A 22,596-nucleotide genomic window follows, 5' to 3' on the forward strand; every position below is an offset into this window, starting at 1 on the left:
AGAGTGTGTCACTGAAAGTAAGTAGCATGTTAGTCTGGTGGATACTTCTAACTTCAGATTCCTCACCTGTAGAATATATACCAAAGCGTACATCTCCGAATTGGAGGGTCTGTGGGGCGGACTCAGACCAAAACATCCTCTGGGACCGAACGGGCAAAATGCCCCACCTGTTGCGCCTGGCTGTCAAGGCAACATTGCTTCATGAACGTGATGGAGCTTAGATTTCACCTATAAAATGTATGCATTATTATATGAAAAAAAGCTGCAGACATGAGTTCTAAAATGGCACGCAGATTGTGTCGCAAGCAAGATGAAAACATAAGGCCTGATCAGAATGCTTCAGTTTGGAGGTGCTTTCATGTGAAAACATGCTCAATTAGTTGAACAGCCATGTTTATATCTGATTAATCAATATAATCTCACTACAGAATGCGCATTAATTTAGAAAATGTATTTGTACTTTCAAAATTACATGTATTTTTGCAAGAGTAGAAATGTGCTGAATTGTGTTTCAGTGTAGAAAACCATGTGATTTCAGTTTGCTTTAGTGGACTCAGCTTAAAGCAGTTTTTGCCCTTGAACATTAGAATTAGGGGTGGGCGGAATTTGCGAAATTCACTTTCGCAAATTATCGCGAAAATGTTAAAAATCTCCGCAAACACGCGGAAATATCGCGAAGATGCGGAAGTTTTTTTCCCGCCCGTTCGCGGTATGTTCTGCGTGGTCGCGGCTCGCCAACTTAACCATGCGGTTGCTCGCGGGCGTGCCCATCTTGTTTTCACTTGTCTCGCGGTGCATGATCGCGAGAAGAAAGACGTGATCGCGCGACGAATGATGTTACTGCGGGCGCGAACTGTCGCGAGACAGCGCAAATGGCTACCAACAATCCAACATCTCGTGGAGAACGCGACCGGATCGGGAAAACTTGTCGGCGAACGCGGGGATTCAGGTAAGGCGATCGCGCGCACGCAAGAATGTATTATTTTACAGCGCGAGCAAGCAAAACATTTCTGGTAATGTCAAATTATCGCAATTTCCGTGAGAGGAATGGATTTTTAGCCCAGGCCTAATTAGAATGGAATCTGCTCCTCTTCCCTACCAACTTTCAATGAAAGGGCTTTGTTAATAAATCACGCCCTCCTGTTTCCGTCTCTTCGACCTTCACTATGTTGCATATTTTTGTAGCCTGTTTAAACGTGGAGAGAAGAGCACACATTTTTTTTCCATAATCACAAGACTAAAATTTGAACAGGAACACGCCTGATTAATGACGTATCCAGTCAGCCCATGGGGAGATTATGTGTCTTGAAGTTCTGATTGGATCAGCTATGAGAACCGAGCACGTGAACTTTTGCTTGAAATATGGCTTACAAGTGGGAGGAGTGCCTCTCTTTGCTAATTTTTTTCTGAGGGCCAGGCCCAGTTTCTGTGCTGGACACAGACGGGGAGGAGAGAGAAGGAGGGGCTGCGTCTGTGGGGGCTATTTTGCAGCCTGAGACAGACACAGACTAGCACAGCGAGGCAGAGAGGGAGAAAGAGCTGAAAGGATCAGAACAGGGTAGATTTTAGGTGCTAAACTTTAAATGTCATACTTTAACTAACTGCTTTTAAAAAGATCTATGTCCTATGCATTTATTTCTCTTTATGGGAGATTTTTGCCATTATTAATTATGGATTAACCTTGCAAGACTTACTCTTTTTCTTAGAAACTCTTTAAGAGTTTTAACTGACAATTTGCACCACATTTCCCTTCCTATATGTGATGCTTATATGTAGACTGTAATATGTTCTGTATTAATGTTATTTTTCCTATTTTTCAATTCTGTAACCAGATTGATATTTGACTAATGAATAAAAAGTCGGAGAACCTTAACTTTTGACTTAAAAATAAAACCCTTTAAAAATAACTCACCACTCTCATTATTGCCTTAAATAATGTTTGCATTTAATTTTCATATTTATGTAAAGTCTCCTGTTTGGTGAAACACGGTCAGCAAAAGGTCCATCATTTCACCCTTTACAGCGGTAAACAATAGGAGATTTGAATAGTGAAATTACCAGGTAATTACCGCTGGATCAGTTTTTGGTAGCAGAGTTAAGGCTAGTGCCATCACCAAAAGGAGCATAGTGAGTTGAATGCCTAGCGCTAGAAAATAATTGCCCAAGTTAGATGAAAGTCCTGATTCCAATGCTCAGAACCTGAAGCCTGGCAAAGCAGTACTGGAAAGGTGATGCAAGAATGAGATTGCTGGAGTGGTGTGAGTATTAATAGGGTTGTGAAATGCTGTTAATGTGCTTGCAGGTATGTTTTTGTGGTGTTGAAAAATAGTAAGGGTTTTGACTGTGGATGAAATTTTGCTCATTTTGAATTGATGTTTGTTATTTTTTTTTACTGATTGAATTGGTAATTTCATAGGACACATTTATTGATTATTGATTTATGTTTAACACTTCGGTGCCGATCCCGATCGGGTAAAAAAAATTCCCGTACGACTCGTATCCGTATATTTTTACGTACGAATCGTACAAGTCCCGTCCCACCGGTGAAGTAAGATTCGTACGTGAAAAATACATACGATTCGTATCGGGAAAAGGTCTACGACGTACCCGGACAGTTTTACGTACAAATCGTAAAACTGAAGTCCGAGCGCACAAGTACGATCCGTTCCGCCCTTCCGAATACACAAGCGTAAGAAAAACATTCCGTACGTAGCGAACTCTATACCACTTGTATCCCGGGTAAACTTGTGCCCGGGATACGAGTCGTATAGCCTCCCCCTCCCCCCGCATATGTCCGCACGTACCCCTGTATGTCAGCACCGTACCCCCGTATGCCAGCACCGCACCCCCCATGTCCGCACAGTACCCCAGCCCTGTACTTGTACGCACCGTACCCCAGCACTGTACCCCAGCCCCGTACTTGGACGCACCGTACTCCAGCACCGTACCGCAGCCCCGTACTTGGACGCACCGTACCCCAGCACCGTACCCCAGCCCCGTACTGGTACGCACCGTACCCCAGCCCCGTACTGGTACGCACCGTACCCCAGCCCCGTACTGGTACGCACCGTACCCCAGCCCCGTACTGGTACGCACCGTACCCCAGCCCCTTACTTGGACGCACCGTACCTCAGCCCCGTCAGACCTTACAACAACATTGCGTATGCGAGCACGGTACAACAACATCGCGTATGTACGCACCTTACATACGCGAAAATGACTCGTACTGAACCAGGACACTGTAAAACAGCACAAGGAGGGTCAATTCGACTCGCACAACACCACAAAACACGTCTACAGTAGAAAAAACATCAAAATGACTGACCTGTCACATCCAAACAGGCAAACAGAGGCCCAAACTAACAACCACCTCTTATAACACACCCACCAAAATTTCAAACTCAGGCACACCCACAAATGGACCAATTACAAGGGCCCACACACACAAACCATGAGCCTTTGCAACAGACTCACTGCAGCTACAGAGCACACCCCAACAACTGCACCCATACACCTTAACATATACACCTTCACACAAACTCCTTCACACATACCCCCTCTTCACATTCCCACAAACACCTTCACATTCACACCCACAACCATCCACACCCTCACCCCACACCATGCCCACAGACAAGAATCCAAAGTTCACAAGGGAGGAGCTGGACATCCTTGTCAACGAAGTCATCAGAGTCGAGCCACAGCTCTTTGGAACATTGGTCAAACAAACCAGCATAGCCGAAAAATCACGCCTGTGGCAGAGGATCGTCGATAGGGTGAATGCTGTTGCACCCATCAGAAGGACCAGGAATGAATGCCAAGCCAGGTGGTACGATCTGCGGAGGGCAGTCAAGCGGAAATAAAATGAGGACTACGCCCAGAGCAACATCACTGGAGGTGGGCTGCCCCGCAGACCGGTACATTACCATCCCTGGGAGAAGGTGATGGCCCTGCTTCCGCCGGTGGGATTACACGGACTTCAAGGACTTCCAGAGCCTGGTGAGTACACAAACAACTCATGGAACATGGGGGGAAATGGCATCCACACCCCAACTACACAAAATGCACGCAACTACCCCCAAGCCCTCACTGGACACAACCACACTCAAAAACAACGCTCATGCCACTAACATGTGTATGCCCCATTCACAAAGCAAGGCCATGCCATGTCCCAGGCTACACGAAGCACAAACCCAAGACTGGATGTCCGGGATGCTGGGAGGGTGGAGCTCACAAAACACATTGTTCAACTCTGAATCAGAAACCATTGCCCTCAGCCCATATGGCCCAGGTACATACCCATGCACCATGCTCAATGCACAGGGACTGGCAAAGTACTGACAAGGTAGCTGACACTTGGCCCTGCTGTAGCCAGCACAAGGCCCTCCTGTGACCATAGTAAACTCAAACACCAACACCACAAGCTCAGATATCTAGGACAGGAACTCACACTCACTGTCATGCCAGCATGTACCACGAGGGGACAGATACATCACCTGGGAGACCCACAGCCAAATCACACTACACCCACCAGCAGGCCCTGTCACACACACCCCTTACACAAGCACACACCCCCGGGGCAGGCAATGGATTTACCCACTCTCACAATGGACATGTGACACAACAAGATCAATCCATAGCCAAAGAAGCATCCAAGCCAAAAACCTACATGTCAAACGCTCAGGAGAACATATCAATCTGTCCCCCGCAGCATACCCATCCACAAGTGAACATTGAGGAGAATGCTAGGCACATACATCTACCTGGAAGAACTGTGCCAACTTGAATATGTATGAAACATGGATGTCGCATGAAACAGCATTAACATGGTCTCTCTCTCACACACAGGGCAACCTGATGGATCCCCCCCAACAATGGGGGTGAATAATCACAGTCCCAGGCTCGGGAGGAACTGGAGCCCACCGGCAGCGACGCCTCTCAACACTCCGCGGATGACCCCAACCCACCTTGACCATCTGGTGTCCAAGCCCCTGCATCACCTGCTTCAGGAACATCTGTGCCAACCACCACCCCCATTCCTGCCACATCCCAGGAGACACCCAGGAGCCCTGCCCGCACTGAACAACTGAGCCAGTCTGACCTGGAGGGACAAGGTTCGCCGGGCACCCAGGAGGAGGCAGACAACCCCGCAACTGCCATCCCTCAGGGGTCCCGTAGACCCGATGTGCCCACAACGGCAGGCCAGGCTCGTGTGGGCAGGGGTGATGGGAGTGGAGGCAGGCGGAGGCGAGAACCTGACCAGCCAGCTGAAGGGACCGGTATGTCACACATACGCAACATCATGGAAGCATACCGGCGTGACACCAGGGCCATCAGCCAGGTAGTGGAGACCCTCACAGAGATTAAGAACCAGCAGGCAGAGCAACACGCCAGTCAACAAGAACACCAAGGACGGATGAAAGCAAGACTGGCTGAGCTCCTGGCGGTGCAAACAGACATAGGCCGTTCACTCAGTCGGATCGCCGACAACATGGGCAACCCTCCCTGTGCCACCAGGCGAAGACCACCACCAGCCACAGGGAGGGAGGAGGAGGATTCGTCCGACGGAGCGTCCCAAGCATAGTCAAGGCCTGCATCTGAGGGTCCCGCGAGGAAGGTGGGTCGTCCACGGAAAAGACCGTGAGAGGCAGCGGCCCATCCACATCTCCCAGGTCACCTGGCCTGGCACCTGGCCTTCATGCGCAACAGCATCACCTCATTCACTGACATTCTCTGCCACATGGACTTGCTGGTCACAGTCTGACCAATGATGACAAACACTGTATTCTGGACTCTGATGACTTCAAATGCCAAGGATACCATCTCCCCCTGTGAACTTTGGATTCTAGGCACACTGTATAGCACCTATTTTTTCCCACAAAACACGCCCCCCACCAAGAATAAAACTACATTTCTTTCATTAGATGTTGCAGTAATTTTGCATGAGTCCACAACATACGTGTGGGGAAATGTCAAACTATGCCTGAGTGTTGAACTGACTTCAGCCATCCATACCCTGGGATCTGAGTCCGGCACAGGACACACATGGGTCACAATGTATCATCCAATACAGACATGGAGCACAATACTCACCCGTGATGGCCTCAAGCTGCTGAGGGGGGGCTTGCAATACTGTGCGGACAGACCTATTTGGAAGAGTATCATTAAGGCGTAGAGGTCATGGCTCATGTGGAGGTTCCCGGGGAGGGAGTCCCAGGTATGTTTGGCCAGGTGGTAGAACTATCTCCTGCATGCTGGAGTTCGGTGGATGTGAAGAATGGTGGCCAGGGCAACGTTGGATGCACGGAGTTGGCCCAACGGGGTCTTGGATGACAGACGTCCAAGGTTGGTTTGGGGTCTGGGGTTGTGGCCTGCCTCCTGAGTGTGGGTGAGGAGTCTGAAGGTCATCCTGCAGCAGACAGTGATCCATTGCAGCTATCTCAGGTGGATGGTGATGTGGCTGGGGCGCGGGATGTTGAAGCTGAGGTGTGCAGATGCACCCTGGATGTGGACAAGTTCTCCGGGAGTTTGGCTGTTCTTGCTCCGTAGAGGGCGGGGTTGTAGTTGACACGGCTGGTGTCGTGGACCTGGGGGACGGTCTGTCTTGCCTTGGAGTGGATCTATCTGTGGATCATGTGCATCATGCGGAGGGTGTTGCAGCATGAGGTACAGATGCTGGTGAGTTGCATGGCAATTGTGAGCGACGAGTCCATGATTGTTGGACCCGGCCTCGTAGAATGGCCCTCCGTGCCCCCGCACCACCGAAACCTGGTACATACAGCCCAAGCCCCCGGCCCCGCCGAACCTCCCCACCAGGACACACGCACCGACCCGGACATCCCCGTCCCTGGCCTCTCCCCTTTCGGCCACCCCGGGCCCGCGTGCCCACTTCATGCACCAAGATGGCCACCCGGCCCCAGCGCGACCCGGGCATAGAGGCGCCACTCCGGCTGGAGGACATCCCGCTTCCAGGGGATGAGAGAGGGAGGAGCAGTTTCTATCGCACCTCTGAACTCCCCCGGGACGATGGGTTTCGATCGGCCCTCCGGCCTCCCTGAGGGCTGGCTCCACGCCTGCTGGGTGTCTGGGACTCCTCCCGACCCGGCCCTGAAAGAATCAAAAGACTATAGCAGGAAATCCCGACAAGCGACCCCCAGGTGACAAGACCCCTGCCTGCACAGACTCCGGACATCAAAGAGGGGTCGAACTATAACAAGGGGTGCTCTGGGGCTGTCCGGCAGATTCGACGCTGGAACAACGAGAGCCTGCTGACGTGGTCGCGGCTCCTGGAACTGGAACTTGTACCTGAGCCCTGCTGAGTGACTCGCGGCTCCCTGAAGATCGTAAGACCTCCGAACTTGTACCTGAGCCCTGCTGAGTGACTCGCGGCTCCCTGAAGATCGTAAGACCTCCGAACTTGTACCTGAGCCCTGCTGAGTGACTCGCGGCTCCCTGAAGATCGTAAGACCTCCGAACTTGTACCTGAGCCCGCTGAGTGACTCGCGGCTTCCACAGACTCCACCGGTCCCGCCGGACCCCACGACAACCAGCCTACCCCCCAGCTCGAGGATTGTGAGCTGTGCGCCGGGTACGTCCCTCCTTTGAACCGTTACCAGAGACAGTCCCGCTACCCCCTACCTTTCCGAGACTCTTGAGCCCGTGCTCACCTTGTACATATTTGCAGTGATACCTGTTTGATAAAACTTGTTCTGAGAATACCCAGTGTGGTCCCTCTGTGTCGTGTGGTGCCAGAAGTACGATCCTAGTTGCGAGAGTCCTCCTCCTGGGGAATCTCCCGCCAGTGCCCGGCTACGATACTTTGAGGGTGGGTCTCAGGGTAGTCAGGACCCCTTTCCGGGCTCCTCTGAGGTCGCCGTCTAACATTGGTGGCAAGCGACGGGATTCGGGCCCATCACCTAGAGATCGTACAGTAAACGACGGACGCACGACCAACAAAGATGGCAGAAGGAAGCGCCATGAGCTCCGCAGAAACCAACGCCAACAGAGTGTTCCAGGTGGAGCATCTGGAAGAATACACACACAAAGAGCTAAAACAATTTTGCAAAGAACTTAAAATCGCTACCACTGGCCTCAACACTAAGGAAGACTTGCAGAAAGCACTGAAAACTTGGGTGGAGACCGGGGCCTCCCGCCCGGAAGGCACGGGGGAGCGCCCCGACGAAGCCGAACCCCCCCAAAGTGAAAGCAGTAGCAATCAGGTGCGAGGCATCGTACCAGACGGGGGCCTATCCCCGGAAGAGCTCGCGGACAGAGAGAGAAGCCGCAGTCATGAACTCGAGTTAGCCAAACTCAAAATCGAGGGCGAATTGAAGTTAGCGGAGAAGAAGCTAGCAGTAGAGCAAATGCGTGTACAAGGCGAACTGGAAGAAAAGAAGCTCCAACGGGAGCACGAAGGAAGAAAGCTCCAACTGGAGCACGAACGGAGCTTAAAGGAACTCGAGCTCAAGGCCCGAAATGAGGACGGGAGGCCCTCGGGGAACCGAGAGACGGCCCCCCCAGCGGAACAGAAGGTCCACATCCCCAAGGATGTGGTCAAAGAATATTATAAAAACGATGACATTCAGCAATGGTTTCGGGCCTACGAGGTCGCCATGACCTCCCATCGGATTCCACAGAAGGACTGGGGGGCGGGGTTGTGGGGACGGTTTCTGAGCGAAGGAAGGGACACCCTGCTCGACCTACCCCTCTCCCTCCATACCTCCTACAGCCACATGAAAGAGGCTCTCCTCACAAGATACGGCCTCACCCCAGAAATGTACCGCCAACGGTTCCGGGACTGCAGGAAGATCCCGGGCACCACCTGGGTGGAGTATGTAAACTTTTTTAGTCGGGCCTTCGATGGGTGGGTCAAGGGCAGCAAAGTCACCACCCTTGCCGAACTCACTGACCTCATGTTATGGGAACATCTGGCTGCGAACTGCTTCGTAGAGCTACGTCAACATCTGCTGGATAGCAAGCTCACAGATCCCCGGAAGCTGGCCGTGGAGGCCGACCGCTGGACCAACACCCGGGTCTCCCGGGGCATGGTAGGAGAGTACCCCCGAACCAGTCAGGGACCACACCGCCAGAGAGGGGGAGGGAACCCGGGAGGGCCGAGGGAGTCCCAGCCTAGCACCCCGAAGACACCACCTCCACCTTTCCCGGCGCCCCCCCCACCAGTAACAGGGCCCCCTGGGAGACGGGGACACCGGGTGACCGTCACATGTTTCCGCTGCCAGAAACCCGGGCACTACGCCAATGACCCAGAGTGCCCCATGGCCACCCAAGTCACCCCTGCGAGACAGATAGCCAACGTGGCCCTAGGGGAGGAGGTTGAGGAAGCCGAGGAGTGGGAACCAGCCGCGATGGCCCTAGTATCCCTGGGAGATAGGGAAATGATCCCTGGTAGCCTCCTACCGTCCAACACACAGAAATATGGGCAGCTCGTCAAGATCAATGGCCACCAGGTAGAGGCCCTGCGGGACACCGGGGCCAGTATCACCGGTGTCCTCAGGCACCTAGTTCCCGAGGAGCAGATCCTCCCCAATGTCTTTTGCCCCGTGATATCTGCAGACAATAGGGAAAGTATGTGTCAGGTGGCCCTGGTACCATTTGAGTGGGGAGGGGTGATAGGTAAACTCAAGGTGGCCGTAAGAACCTCCCAGCCGGTCAACTGCCTCTTAGGGAACGACCTGGAGAGTTCTCCCTGGAAGCACGTAGAGCGCAAGGCCCACCTAGGAATGATGGGACTCCCCGAGTGGGTGTGTGCCACCACCCGATCTATGACAGCCCGACTCACTCCCCGGAGAGAAATCGAGAGCACCCCGGTCGAAGTAGCCAGCACCGTCCCCGCCGAGGGTCCTCCCGTTCCCCCATCGGAAGGGTCCGTCGCCAGCGACGAACCCGCACCATCCGACCCCGCCCCGGTCCCCGAGTTGGGGGATCTACCCGAGTTGGCCCATTGGCGCCACGAGGGCGGGCCCACCCGAGAAGAATTTTGCCAGGAACAAGCCACCTGTCCTTCCCTGGTCGGGCTGCGGCGCCAGGCCGAGGGCCAAGCCGCAGGTGACCAGACCGGAACGCACCGAATCTATTGGGAGAATAACGTCCTGTATAGTGAGCAGAAATCAGTGGAGCTGGGATCCGGACGGGTACTGGTGGTACCTCTCCGCTTCCGGGATTTCCTCCTGGGCTTAGCCCACGATGTCCCCCTCGCCGGTCACCTGGGTCAGGACAAGACCTACAGCCGTCTCGTGACCCATTTTTATTGGCCTAAGATGAAAGCAGCGGTAGAGGCCCACTGCAAGTCCTGCCCCACGTGCCAAGCCAGTGGGAAGAGTGGGGGGAAGCGCAAGGCTCCCCTCCAACCCTTCCCGGTCGTCAGTACCCCCTTCGAACGAGTCGGGATCGACATCGTGGGGCCACTGGACCCCCCCACCTCCCAAGGTCACCGGTTCATCTTGGTCCTAGTGGACCACGCCACCCGCTACCCAGAGGCTATTCCCCTGCGCACCATTACGGCCCCCGTGGTGGGCCGGGCCCTGATGGGGGATCTTCTCCAGGGTGGGTTTCCCTCGCGAGGTCGTGAGCGATCGCGGCACTAATTTTATATCCAGGTATATGACGTCCCTATGGCAACAATGTGGGGTGTCCTATAAGTTCACCACCCCGTACCATCCCCAAGGGAACGGCCTAGTAGAGAGGTTTAATAGGACTTTGAAAGGGATGATCGCTGGCCTAGAAGAGCCCCTCCGGCGTAAGTGGGACGTCCTGCTCCCCTGCCTCTTGTTCGCTTACCGGGAGGTCCCCCAGAAGTCCTTAGGGTTCAGCCCGTTTGAATTACTCTATGGGCACCCCGTCCGAGGTCCCCTCAGTTTAGTTAAGGAAGGGTGGGAGGCAGCACCCCAGACCACCCCCCGAGAGGTGTTCCAATATGTCCTGGCCCTCCGGAACCAGACCAGGAGGTTCCGAGAACTGGCCGAGGCCAACCTGGAGGCGAGTCAAGAAGAAATGAAGCGCTGGTACGACCAGAATGCTACTCTGGTCGAGTTCCAGCCGGGCCAGCAGGTGTGGGTCATGGCCCCCGTGAAGCCTGGCGCTCTCCAGGACCGATGGACTGGGCCCTACAAAGTGGTCGAGAAGAAGAGCCAAGTCACCTACTTGGTGGACGTCCAGTCGCCTCGGGATCCCCTCCGGGTCCTGCACGTGAACCGCCTCAAGCCTCACTTCCAGCGGACAGAACTGAGCCTCCTGCTGGCCACCGATGACGGGGCCGAAGATGAGTCGGATCCCCTCCCGGACCTCCTGTGTATCAAGGAGCAGGATGGCTCCGTGGAAGGAGTGAACCTCTCCCCAGCCCTCACTGCCCAGCAACAAGCGGACTGCCGCCAGCTCCTAAGACAATTTTCTGACCTCTTCTCCCTGACCCCCCGGGTCACCAACTGGTGTGTTCATGATGTGGACACCGGGGACAGCCCGCCGGTGAGACACCGAGCCTACCGGGTTCCTGACCGGGTCCGGTCCTGCATTCAAGCGGAAGTCTCGAAGATGTTGACCCTGGGGGTGATCGAGCCCTCTGACAGTCCCTGGGCCAGCCCCGTGGTCCTGGTCCCGAAGGCAGCGGCCCCCGGTGTCGCCCCCGAGCTCCGATTCTGCGTGGACTACCGGGGGCTCAATGACGTTACCCGAGCCGATGCCCACCCCATTCCACGAGCCGACGAACTCATTGACCGACTAGGGGCAGCCCGGTTCCTCAGCACATTCGACCTCACCTGCGGATACTGGCAGATTGCGCTCACCGAAGGGGCCAAAGAGCGGTCCGCTTTCTCCACCCCCGATGGGCACTACCGCTTCCGCGTAATGCCCTTCGGGATGAAAAATGCCCCGGCCACTTTCCAGCGACTGGTGAATAGAGTCCTGGCCGGGCTAGAACAGTTCAGCGCGGCATACCTGGACGACATCGCTGTCTTCAGTTCAGAGTGGAGTGAGCACCTCCAGCACCTCCGAAGGGTGCTAATCGCCCTGCGCCAGGCAGGCCTCACAGTAAAAGCCAGCAAGTGCCAGATCGGGCAAGGATCCGTGGTCTACTTGGGGCACCAGGTCGGGAGTGGCCAGGTCGCCCCGCTACAGCCAAAGATCGACGCCATCCTGGCCTGGGAACCACCCATCACCCAGACGGAGGTCCGAGCCTTTCTGGGACTCACGGGCTACTACCGAAGATTCATTCGGGGGTATGGCAGCCTTGTCGGCCCTCACAGAACTCACGTCTAAAAAACAGCCAAAGAAAGTGCAGTGGACGGCTGCCTGCCAGGAAGCTTTCGATGCCCTAAAAAGGGCCATGTGTACTGCCCCCGTCCTCCAGGCTCCCGACTACGCCAAGGAGTTCATAGTCCAAACCGATGCCTCCGAGCATGGCATTGGGGCCGTCCTGTCCCAAGTAAATGACCAAGGCCTAGACCAGCCCGTCGCCTTCCTCAGTCGGCGGCTGTTGCCCCGAGAACAAAGATGGAGCACCATAGAGCGCGAAGCCTTTGCCGTGGTCTGGGCACTCAAAAAGCTACGACCCTACCTGTTTGGCACACATTTCAGAGTCCAAACTGACCATCGGCCCTTACGTTGGCTCATGCAGATGCGAGGAGAAAACCCCAAGCTACTGCGGTGGTCAATCTCCCTCCAGGGGATGGATTTCACCGTGGAACACCGCCCTGGTACGGACCACGCCAATGCTGACGGCCTCTCCCGGTTCTTCCGCCTCAGCGAAGAGAACCCCCCAAGCTGATGGGCAGTTCTCTCCGGCTTTCAGCTGGGGGGGACGCGTGTTGGACCCGGCCTCGTAGAATGGCCCTCCGTGCCCCCGCACCACCGAAACCTGGTACATACAGCCCAAGCCCCCGGCCCCGCCGAACCTCCCCACCAGGACACACGCACCGACCCGGACATCCCCGTCCCTGGCCTCTCCCCTTTCGGCCACCCCGGGCCCGCGTGCCCACTTCATGCACCAAGATGGCCACCCGGCCCCAGCGCGACCCGGGCATAGAGGCGCCACTCCGGCTGGAGGACATCCCGCTTCCAGGGAATGAGAGAGGGAGGAGCAGTTTCTATCGCACCTCTGAACTCCCCCGGGACGATGGGTTTCGATCGGCCCTCCGGCCTCCCTGAGGGCTGGCTCCACGCCTGCTGGGTGTCTGGGACTCCTCCCGGCCCTGAAAGAATCAAAAGACTATAGCAGGAAATCCCGACAAGCGACCCCCAGGTGACAAGACCCCTGCCTGCACAGACTCCGGACATCAAAGAGGGGTCGAACTATAACAAGGGGTGCTCTGGGGCTGTCCGGCAGATTCGACGCTGGGACAACGAGAGCCTGCTGACGTGGTCGCGGCTCCTGGAACTGGAACTTGTACCTGAGCCCTGCTGAGTGACTCGCGGCTCCCTGAAGATCGTAAGACCTCCGAACTTGTACCTGAGCCCTGCTGAGTGACTCGCGGCTCCCTGAAGATCGTAAGACCTCCGAACTTGTACCTGAGCCCTGCTGAGTGACTCGCGGCTCCCTGAAGATCGTAAGACCTCCGAACTTGTACCTGAGCCCGCTGAGTGACTCGCGGCTTCCACAGACTCCACCGGTCCCGCCGGACCCCACGACAACCAGCCTACCCCCCCAGCTCGAGGATTGTGAGCTGTGCGCCGGGTACGTCCCTCCTTTGAACCGTTACCAGAGACAGTCCCGCTACCCCCTACCTTTCCGAGACTCTTGAGCCCGTGCTCACCTTGTACATATTTGCAGTGATACCTGTTTGATAAAACTTGTTCTGAGAATACCCAGTGTGGTCCCTCTGTGTCGTGTGGTGCCAGAAGTACGATCCTAGTTGCGAGAGTCCTCCTCCTGGGGAATCTCCCGCCAGTGCCCGGCTACGATACTTTGAGGGTGGGTCTCAGGGTAGTCAGGACCCCTTTCCGGGCTCCTCTGAGGTCGCCGTCTAACAATGATGTACACCATCTTGCAGGCGTGGCCACTGGGTGCTGGTGCAGTGCCCTGGCAGGTGGGACACAAGGAGTTGACCCAGCTGTAAGGGGACAATCCTCAGATGATTACCTCAGTCCTGGCCAAGTCCAGCCTCGGGTGGCTGATGTTCAGCCATTCATCAACGGACCTCATGCCTTCTTGAAGGTTGGAACTGGCAATGGCTGTGTCTTTGGTGAGGAGCAGCTGGCTGTCAATGGCATACGAGATGATGAGGTTGTGTGCACATGTGATGGTGGAGAGGGGAGTCATGGACACACTGAAGATTGACACGCTGAGAGATGAGCCCTGGGCCATCTGCCAGATGACGCCACTGTACTACATGCTTAAGGCTTGAGTCCCACTCCCATGGCCTTGCTGGTGAGCTACTTGGTGATTTCATCCTGGTCCATCCTCTGGATACCAGTGTTGGAGATGTGTGAGCACATCGTGTATAATGCTGTGGAGAGGTCAAGGGGGGTGGCTTCACCATTGTTGAGCAGGGCAAAGTTGTCGGTGTTGGTGGCAATGATGACGGTTGCAGTGGGGTGATTACTGTGGGAGATGGTCTTGTGCAGGTTGCCTGGAGCTCTTTGCGTGGAGGAAGTTTGTCAGTTGCTCGTTGACTGTCTACCTGACGACATTTGCTGGCTAGGAAAGCACGGTGATGTTCCTTGAGAGCCTGCGTTCCTGCCGTCCGTTGTCTAAGAAGGGCCTGGGTCACTGCATGCCTCTATCTACCATGGAATGTGGCTAACTCCAATGATACATACATGACGTGCTGGACGGGGGCTACAAGGATGGGGAATGATGTGGTTGAGATGTTGTGTGGGAAGGGGCCTGATGGAGATCCCCAGGGGATGTTGCACATGAGCCGAGTGTTGTATTTCCGGATGATGGAAGTCCAAAACCTGAGGCGGGTTGGTCCCGCGAATATTAGTGCTGTCTGCCTCTGTGTCCCAAGGCTGGCGTGTATGTCCATGAGCTTGCAGTGGTAGAAAGTTGCAAGGGATTGGCTCAGCCTTGCAAGGGTGGGGTGTCTTTTGGATGGAGAACTGAGGTCAGTGCACTCACAATGCTGATGAGCTCCTTGATGTCGTGCGTATTTTTGCCTCGGCCCCATCTGAAGGATCTCCAATTGTCCTTGCTGATGATATGGTGAAGGCTGTGTGTGCCGTTTTCCAGGGTTGTAAGGCCACTGATGGTTATTTGTGTTGCAAGCTTTGCACAACAGTCCTGCTAGACGTGTATGAGTCCAGTAGGTCTGCCTTGTCCCAGGTGGCTTAATTGTTGTGCGTCACAGGAAAGTCTGTCAATGTGGCTAGATTGTTGGATCAGTTGCTGATCCAGTGTGTGAGGTTGCAGGGTGTGGCGGTGGTGTTGGTTCCAGTGTCCCACACAGCATGTCTGTGTTGACTTACATCAAGCATCTTTGGGTGATTGGTAGCGGGTGTGTGGCAGTGTGTTGCTTGTCGGAGACGTGGATGCTAATGTGGATGGACCAATGATGGATGCTGGTGTGGTTCTCATCCAGCCAGAAGTTCCTGGCCCACAGCCACATGTATACTGTGGACGTGAGGGTGTGCGTGAAGTTGGACGTGTTGATGGCTTTGCGGAATTGTGGATGTAGGCCTGGAGATCTGTAGACGAATGTTACTCTGAGGGTTTGCAGGGGGTTTGTGCCAAACCAAATTTGTGACCCTGAGTGCGTACTTGTGAATAGATATCCATTCATCCTTCGGGATTGTTAGTGCCGTCCCTGCGGGTGCTCTTGTATCCGTCTGAGATGGCAATGAAGATGTGTGCTGAGGATGCTTTTATCCAGGTCACTGTCATGAAGGTGATGTGTGGGCCTGTTGTGTTGAGGAGGTAACAGAGTCCAATGGCGTGCTGTTGGACGGAGCCGGTGTGGAGTAGGAGGGACACGACCTGGTTGGTGTGACAGGGCCTGGAAGGCGGGGCAGCGCTGTGTAGGAAGTTGGAGTTGCACACTCAGCATGCAAAGGTGTCGTGTGCGCGCTTAGGATAAGCCTGGGAGCAGGCGGTTGATTTTCGGTTGGACATTGCTTGGAGGGTGGCTGCAACATGAGACTGTTGTGTGATGTGGGTCATGCAAGGACATGAGGGTCGTGCAATGTGCACGTTGCATGCGCTGACGGTCCTGCCTTTGGCACGGCATGGCCGCAACAGTGGCACAGACAAGCTGATGACAGCCTAATGAATGGGTGGAGGGAGGAAGGGAGGAGCATCTTGGAGGCGTGTGGGTTGCAGAATCCGGGAACTTGGTGAGCCCTTGCCGCAGGGGCCGCAGCAGCAGGCGGCATGTACTGGAAACTAGGCCGAAAGTAGCACACAAAGACAAGGATGTTAGAAAGGACAACTGCAACAGGCGTACGTAAAGGAAGGAGTGTCAGGTTACTCATGGCTCACCCAGAGAAAATGGATCAACAATCACCAAAGATGACTGACACAGGATCAGGAAACAGAAGGCCGAGCTGCACACGGGAGACACACCCTCAGCAGGCATTGACGGCCCGTTGGGGGGAGCAACCTGCCCAAATACATACACAACCATGGACTTCATGCACAATAGAGATTATTAGCCATGAAGAACTGCATGCATGTTGCCGAACTACTCATATGCACAATCTTTGACAACTATGCCAGAGATAATGCAGGTCTCTTGCCACTTTGCACGTCGAAAGGGATGAGGCACTTTGGAGGGTGAGGAACACCTTTATTACTCAAACTCACACTAAGGGAAATGCATCAATATGAACAGACTCACAGGTCATTTGACTGAACATGTGGGACCTACGCTGGACACCACCTTCACAAGACGGATGTTGTAAATCCAAATGAACTGGCACACAAGTTAAGGGGATGAGCCAAACACCTCCTGCTGCACACGGAGAGGCTGCAATTCCCCATTGAGCCTGTTATGGGGATGTCCCACACTATGTCCACCCGTAGCATCCCGTATGTTTCAGAGGGAAGTTTTACACACATTGATGCCTTCATCAGAATCCAAAATCCATTACAGATGACTGTCACGAAGGGTGACTATCAATTAATGGGAGTCATGCTACATGTTATGGGCCCCATGGCGAGTAGACATGTATGCATGGTAACACAACATGCACAGAAGCAGTCCCCACACATTCCAAACACGTACCACCCCCAAAATGCCTTGCTGCAATCCTTACCCAAAATGTCTTTTCAACATGTCCATGCATGGAACGCTGATTCAGCACACGTTGCAATACTCATGAGGAATAGCAGGAGGACAACGATGACACGAGCAGACAACATGCGCAAGAACCTGGGAATGACAGACACACAAGAAGTCATCTAAAAGATTTTTCTCCGCATACATGGTCATTTACTAAACATGAACAATGTTGTCCCCATCCAAATTTAAAAGAAAGTGTCTCTGCTAAAATGTGTGGAATGACATCACTCGAGTGACATATCAGATCACACATCTAAGTCACTTTGTATACAGTCAGCTGGACACACACATTGCAACACATGCCACCCAAGGCTACAAGCGTGCACACTCAGACCCAGTGACTCACCATTATGAGAAGAAGTTGCGTATGAGCGGACTCCGGATATCCTCCTCCTCCTCCTCCTCCTCCTCACTTGCCTCGTGACCAAGCCCTTCATCCGCCACGGGTGGATGTTCCTGCTAATCCTGCTCCAGGATGAGTGGCACTGCCTTCTCCACTGCCATGTTGTGCAGCATGCAGCACACGAGGAAGATTTTGCAGACCTTCTCCGGTGCATATGGGAGGGACCCGCCTGTCTTGTGAAGGCACCGGAATCGGCTCTTCAGGAGGCCAAACGTCCTCTCAATCACTCGCCTGGTCTGCCTGTGTGCATTGTTGTACCGGTGATCTGCAGCTGAACTTGGGTTGCGGAGGGGTGTCATCAGCCATGCCATGTTGGGATAGCCAGAGTCCCTTACATGGAAACATCATGTAAATAAGTGGGTCAGGAGATGCCGTAAGAGCCAAAGATACCGCAACACACAGGACAAACAGAGTATACCCACCAGCAAGACATGCTCGTTCGTTGTGCAGCCGCAGCATCATTTGTGGCACCCTGCTACGCCTCATGATGTAGGCATCGTGTGCTGACCCTGGAAAACGTGCACAGACATGGGAAATCAGCATGTTAGCAAGACACACCACAAGGGCATTTATAGAGTGGTAATGTTTGCGATAGGCTACCTCCTGTGCCTGTGGTGGTACCAAAGCCACATGTGTCCCATCAATGGACCCAATGACATGGGGCATCCCTCCCAAGGCATAGAAATCACCCTTGACACCTGTCAACTCCTCAGGAGTAGGAAAATGGATGAATTCATCAAGGTGCTCCAACATGGCTGCCAAAACATCACGCAGGACACGTCTGAACATTGTCTGTGACATGCCACCAATATCAGCTATGGTGAATTGAAACGTACCTGTGGCAAAAAAATGTAGGGCTGACATCACCTTCATCTTGGGGGTCAGCGCAGTAGGATACCTGTGTCGCGGTTGGAGGTGTGGTGCCAGCTTGTCGGTCAAGTCCTCAATTAACTGTTGATTGAATCTGTAACATCGGATGCAGACACGTTCCCTCATGGCAGCCAAGTCTGGCATTGGTCGGGGGACAGGCGGTGCCCTGCAGAAAATTGTATTGAATAACGAAGATTGAGAGCATAACATCAATGTCAATGAACAGAGCACATGCTAAACTGCTACTACACATCAGCTAAATACAGAGTCTGGTCTGTGCAATACATCCAGCACACGTATGCCAGCTTGGTAATACTCCTATGAAAAGCCGGATACACCCGTTGATTGGCAAGTCTACATGACATGCCCTGAAACGAGGTGGGGGCCAGTCTGAGTGAACAGCCAGAGACATCACAGGAGTGACATACATCCACATAGCTGCATTTAAAGGATGTCATGTCATACAGACAGCTGACGGCAAGCTAGACGCACAGGTCACATGGAATGTCAAATGTACAGATCAAACACATTGCGATGAAGGGGTACACGTGAAAACAGAAAACACAGATATTGAGACGACGCAGATATGTCCTCATGTGAAAATATGATGTCCGTTGCATACAGACCCTGCTTACGTGAGAATCCACATGTGGCATGGTGTGCGTAGATGTGTGCCATGCCCATCCCCACACAGACATATTGGATGCAGCAACAGCAGATGTAGTTGACGGAACACTAACAGCAAGCTCATGGGAACACATGACACACACATGACAGTCACATCGGGGCACGCTGATCGTGAAATGTCAGTTGTTAGTGTCCCTGTCCCTGGCATCAGGGGAAAGTTGCGGGTGGTGGTGACTGTGCCATACCAGTGATGCTGTGCTTAACACGTTTGAACTACAGGCACACATGTGCAAAGTGTGAATGGGAAGTGTGCCACATAGTGCCCCATCACACATGACATGTGTACACAGGTCATCACACATCAATTGTGCAACTACATGAGAAGACATGTGCAATATCACTGCCTGACACACCTAGGCCCTGCACATGAAAGTCTGCAATGACAATGACTTGATGTACAGCCTTCTGCGAGTCGGAGACCTCCATTCCTTTCGTGGGCGCCTCCTATCACCAGTGTAAGCGTGTGAAACGCACCATATACACGCTCTCAGAGGGTGTGTACGGCCCGTATCACTATAGTAGTGGTGCCGTAGGAGTGTGCGTGGTACAGACTGTACACACGCTCTGAGCGTGTGTACGGTCCGTACCACACGTACCCCTACGGCACCACTACAATAGTCATACGCACTGTACCCACACTATGGATGTGTGAGTATGGTGTGTATCACTATTGTAGTGAAAGGTGGTTCGACGCAAACTGTTCCAGGGCCCACCAAACCTTAATGCTAGCCCTGAAAAAAACACCAAGAGATAGCAAGCAGATAGCCAGTCTCAGGAAGCATTATAAGTTAATATTACATACCCGTAAAAGTGCAATTAAATCTGAGGCCTGGAACGCATTAATGTCGGTAGAAGTCCTCAAGGATAGTTCGAAATTTTGGGCCATTGTCAATACCCCCTTTTTTGTGGGTCTAGGGAACGATAGCCTAGACTCTAATATCCCAGAACAACAGTGGCTACAGCACTTTGAGTCCATTTATGGTTCAAGCGACATCCAGGACCCGTTGCCTCTTTTAGATAAAAATGGGGGACTCCCCATCTTGGTCTTTAATGCGGGCGATGTCGAAAAGGCAATATTGGAGACCCCCACCAATAAGGCCCCGGGTCCCGACTGTGTTCCTGCTGACATGTACAAAGGTGAACCTAAATTCTGGGCTAAAATTTTAACAAATGTTTTTAATGCTTCAGTCGCCCAGGGGTTCCCAGAATCTTGGTCACGGTCGACCATCATACCAGTTTTTAAAAAAGGCCAGAGAGGGGACCCACGTTTCTATAGGCCCATATCTCGGATTGATTCTGCCGTGTCAATTGTTTAAATACATGATTCCTGCTCATACATTTTTTGCACCAGTGTGTGGTCCAGATGCTACGTAGTTTGGTCTTTGTGTGCTGACATCTGTGTGGACATTCTGGCTTGCCATGAAGGTTTCTCCTCAGTGCAGGTATGCCTTTTTACAACAATTGCAGACCCATTAGCTTATGCATTGTCTTGGGTTTGGACATGTGTGCCACTCCACATGACAGTCAGTGGGTCAGATGTGTTGCCAACTGTGTCATCAGGTAACGGATGGCCATGTGACAACTGACATAATTCAAGTTGTTAGTCAAAAAGTATTGTACCTTGGCACTCACAACACTTGTCAACAGGTCTTCATGTTTTCTATGCTTTAGTTTGATGTTTTGTTGTTAAGAACAATAATGTGCCTGCATGACAGATGTCTCCCAAGGAAGAGCACAACAAACCACCTTTACACTTTCAGGGAACACGCTGGCACATTTTAAAAGAAGGCACTGTTCTAATAAGACTGTTTTTCAGATTATACATATACATGTTCCCACAGTGTTGTGGAATTTGGGTAAGTCCTTGGTTGTTGGTGATACCAACTTACGAGTGTCAAGTAATCAAGACCTCCGTGGGCCCATGTATATTCACTTTCTGCAACACCAATTCTTTCTAACAGTGGCTTCTTTAAATAAAGCTGCCAGCTTCAATGACTGGGTAAATGTAGTTTTGTGTGCACCTCCTTGGGAGCCATCTTTTATGAAGGCACATGTGTGTTCTGTTCACAAAATGGCACATTCTAAACATGTCGATTGTGTAAAGTATTGTGATTCCCAAGGGACCAACATTTTTTCGTTTTGTGTTCCAAAGTACTTACAGGTCTCTGAGTGTGGGGACACCTTTAGTATTGAAGTGTGTTAGTTTGCCTTGGGTGCACCACTACTGTCTCTTTCAGGGTAAACAAGAGGTGGCATGACTTCATTGCATTGCTGTGCTCACCTGTTCCCAGACACTAGCTTCTCAGTGTATTTCTCATTCAAGTTTTGGGCTGGTGTGTCCTATTTTTCCTTGTGTCCAAGTGGCATGGTGGGTCTACCAACTGGGGAGTACGGGGCTTACATATGTGCGGAGTAATCTAGCTGTTACTCCTGATGCATTGCCTGATATGCACTGTGACCTATTGGTTTTGTACTCATGTGTCAGATGTATACAGGTGACTGATGCATTTTTGTATCTTCACCTTGCCCACAGCATCATCATTGGAAACCGAGGGAGACACCTGCACGGACCTGCAGGAGGGACCCAGCACCAGTGCCACCAATGCTGGAGAGTCTGCGGGAGCCAGTGGCACGGACGGCGAGGGGAGTCAGTCGGAGGACCTGTCTGGTGGCGAGCCCAACTACGACGCAGACGGGTCCGAGGCTGACCCCATCGATGGGGCGGAGGCTGCTACAACACCTGGCAGCAGCCCAACATCTGTCCCCGCCTCCTCCATTCCCATCACCGCCCTCCCAGTTGCTCCGGTCCCTTCTGTCCATGCAGAGCCCCACCATATCTCCTTCGGGACAGGCACCGCACCCCCAGCCCCGGTCACCCCTGCTGCCCTCATTGCAGAGTCTGTGGACATACAGCGGCAGTTGCAGGTTGGGCAGGCATCGGTGCTGAATGTCCTCCATGGCCACACCACACTGCTGACACAGATGGTGTCGTTCATGGAGGGCATGTCAGCAACGATGTCTGACCAACGCAGGTTTCTGCGGTCCATGGACTCTTCCCTGACTGCAGCAGTGGCTCTCCTGCAGCGCTTCGTCCCACCCCCCTACCCCAGCCCCCATCCACACTTCCCTCTCCCATACCTGTCCCATGCATACCCAGACATTCCCAAGCACGCACCCCACCAGACACAGGCAGCACACCACCAAGTAAGGGCAAGCGCACACCTCCTGGCAAGTCACTCAGGGGGATGTAGGCACACCCACTGGGTCTTGGGCAAAAAGACATACACGCAGTCACAGTCTGAGTCCGCAGGCCTCACAACCCAGTCCCTCCAAAAGCGCTCCCCTGCCAAACTGTCACCCAAAGAGGTCGACATGGGTGAGCTGGCCCTCACCCCCACTGTGACACCA

At 53.3% G+C, this 22,596-nt stretch overlaps 1 protein-coding gene across 1 annotated transcript in view; it reads right to left on the reverse strand.

Moving 5' to 3' along the window:
- Window positions 1–22,596, reverse strand: part of LOC146871866 (synaptonemal complex protein 1-like) — a 2,219,271-nt gene that overhangs the window by 2,055,767 nt on the left and 140,908 nt on the right. The gene's annotated exons all lie outside the window — the stretch shown is intronic.

The sequence above is a fragment of the Triturus cristatus genome, chromosome 1_1 (genome assembly GCF_964204655.1).
Source record: "Triturus cristatus chromosome 1_1, aTriCri1.1, whole genome shotgun sequence".
Classification (NCBI taxonomy): Eukaryota; Metazoa; Chordata; class Amphibia; order Caudata; family Salamandridae; genus Triturus; species Triturus cristatus.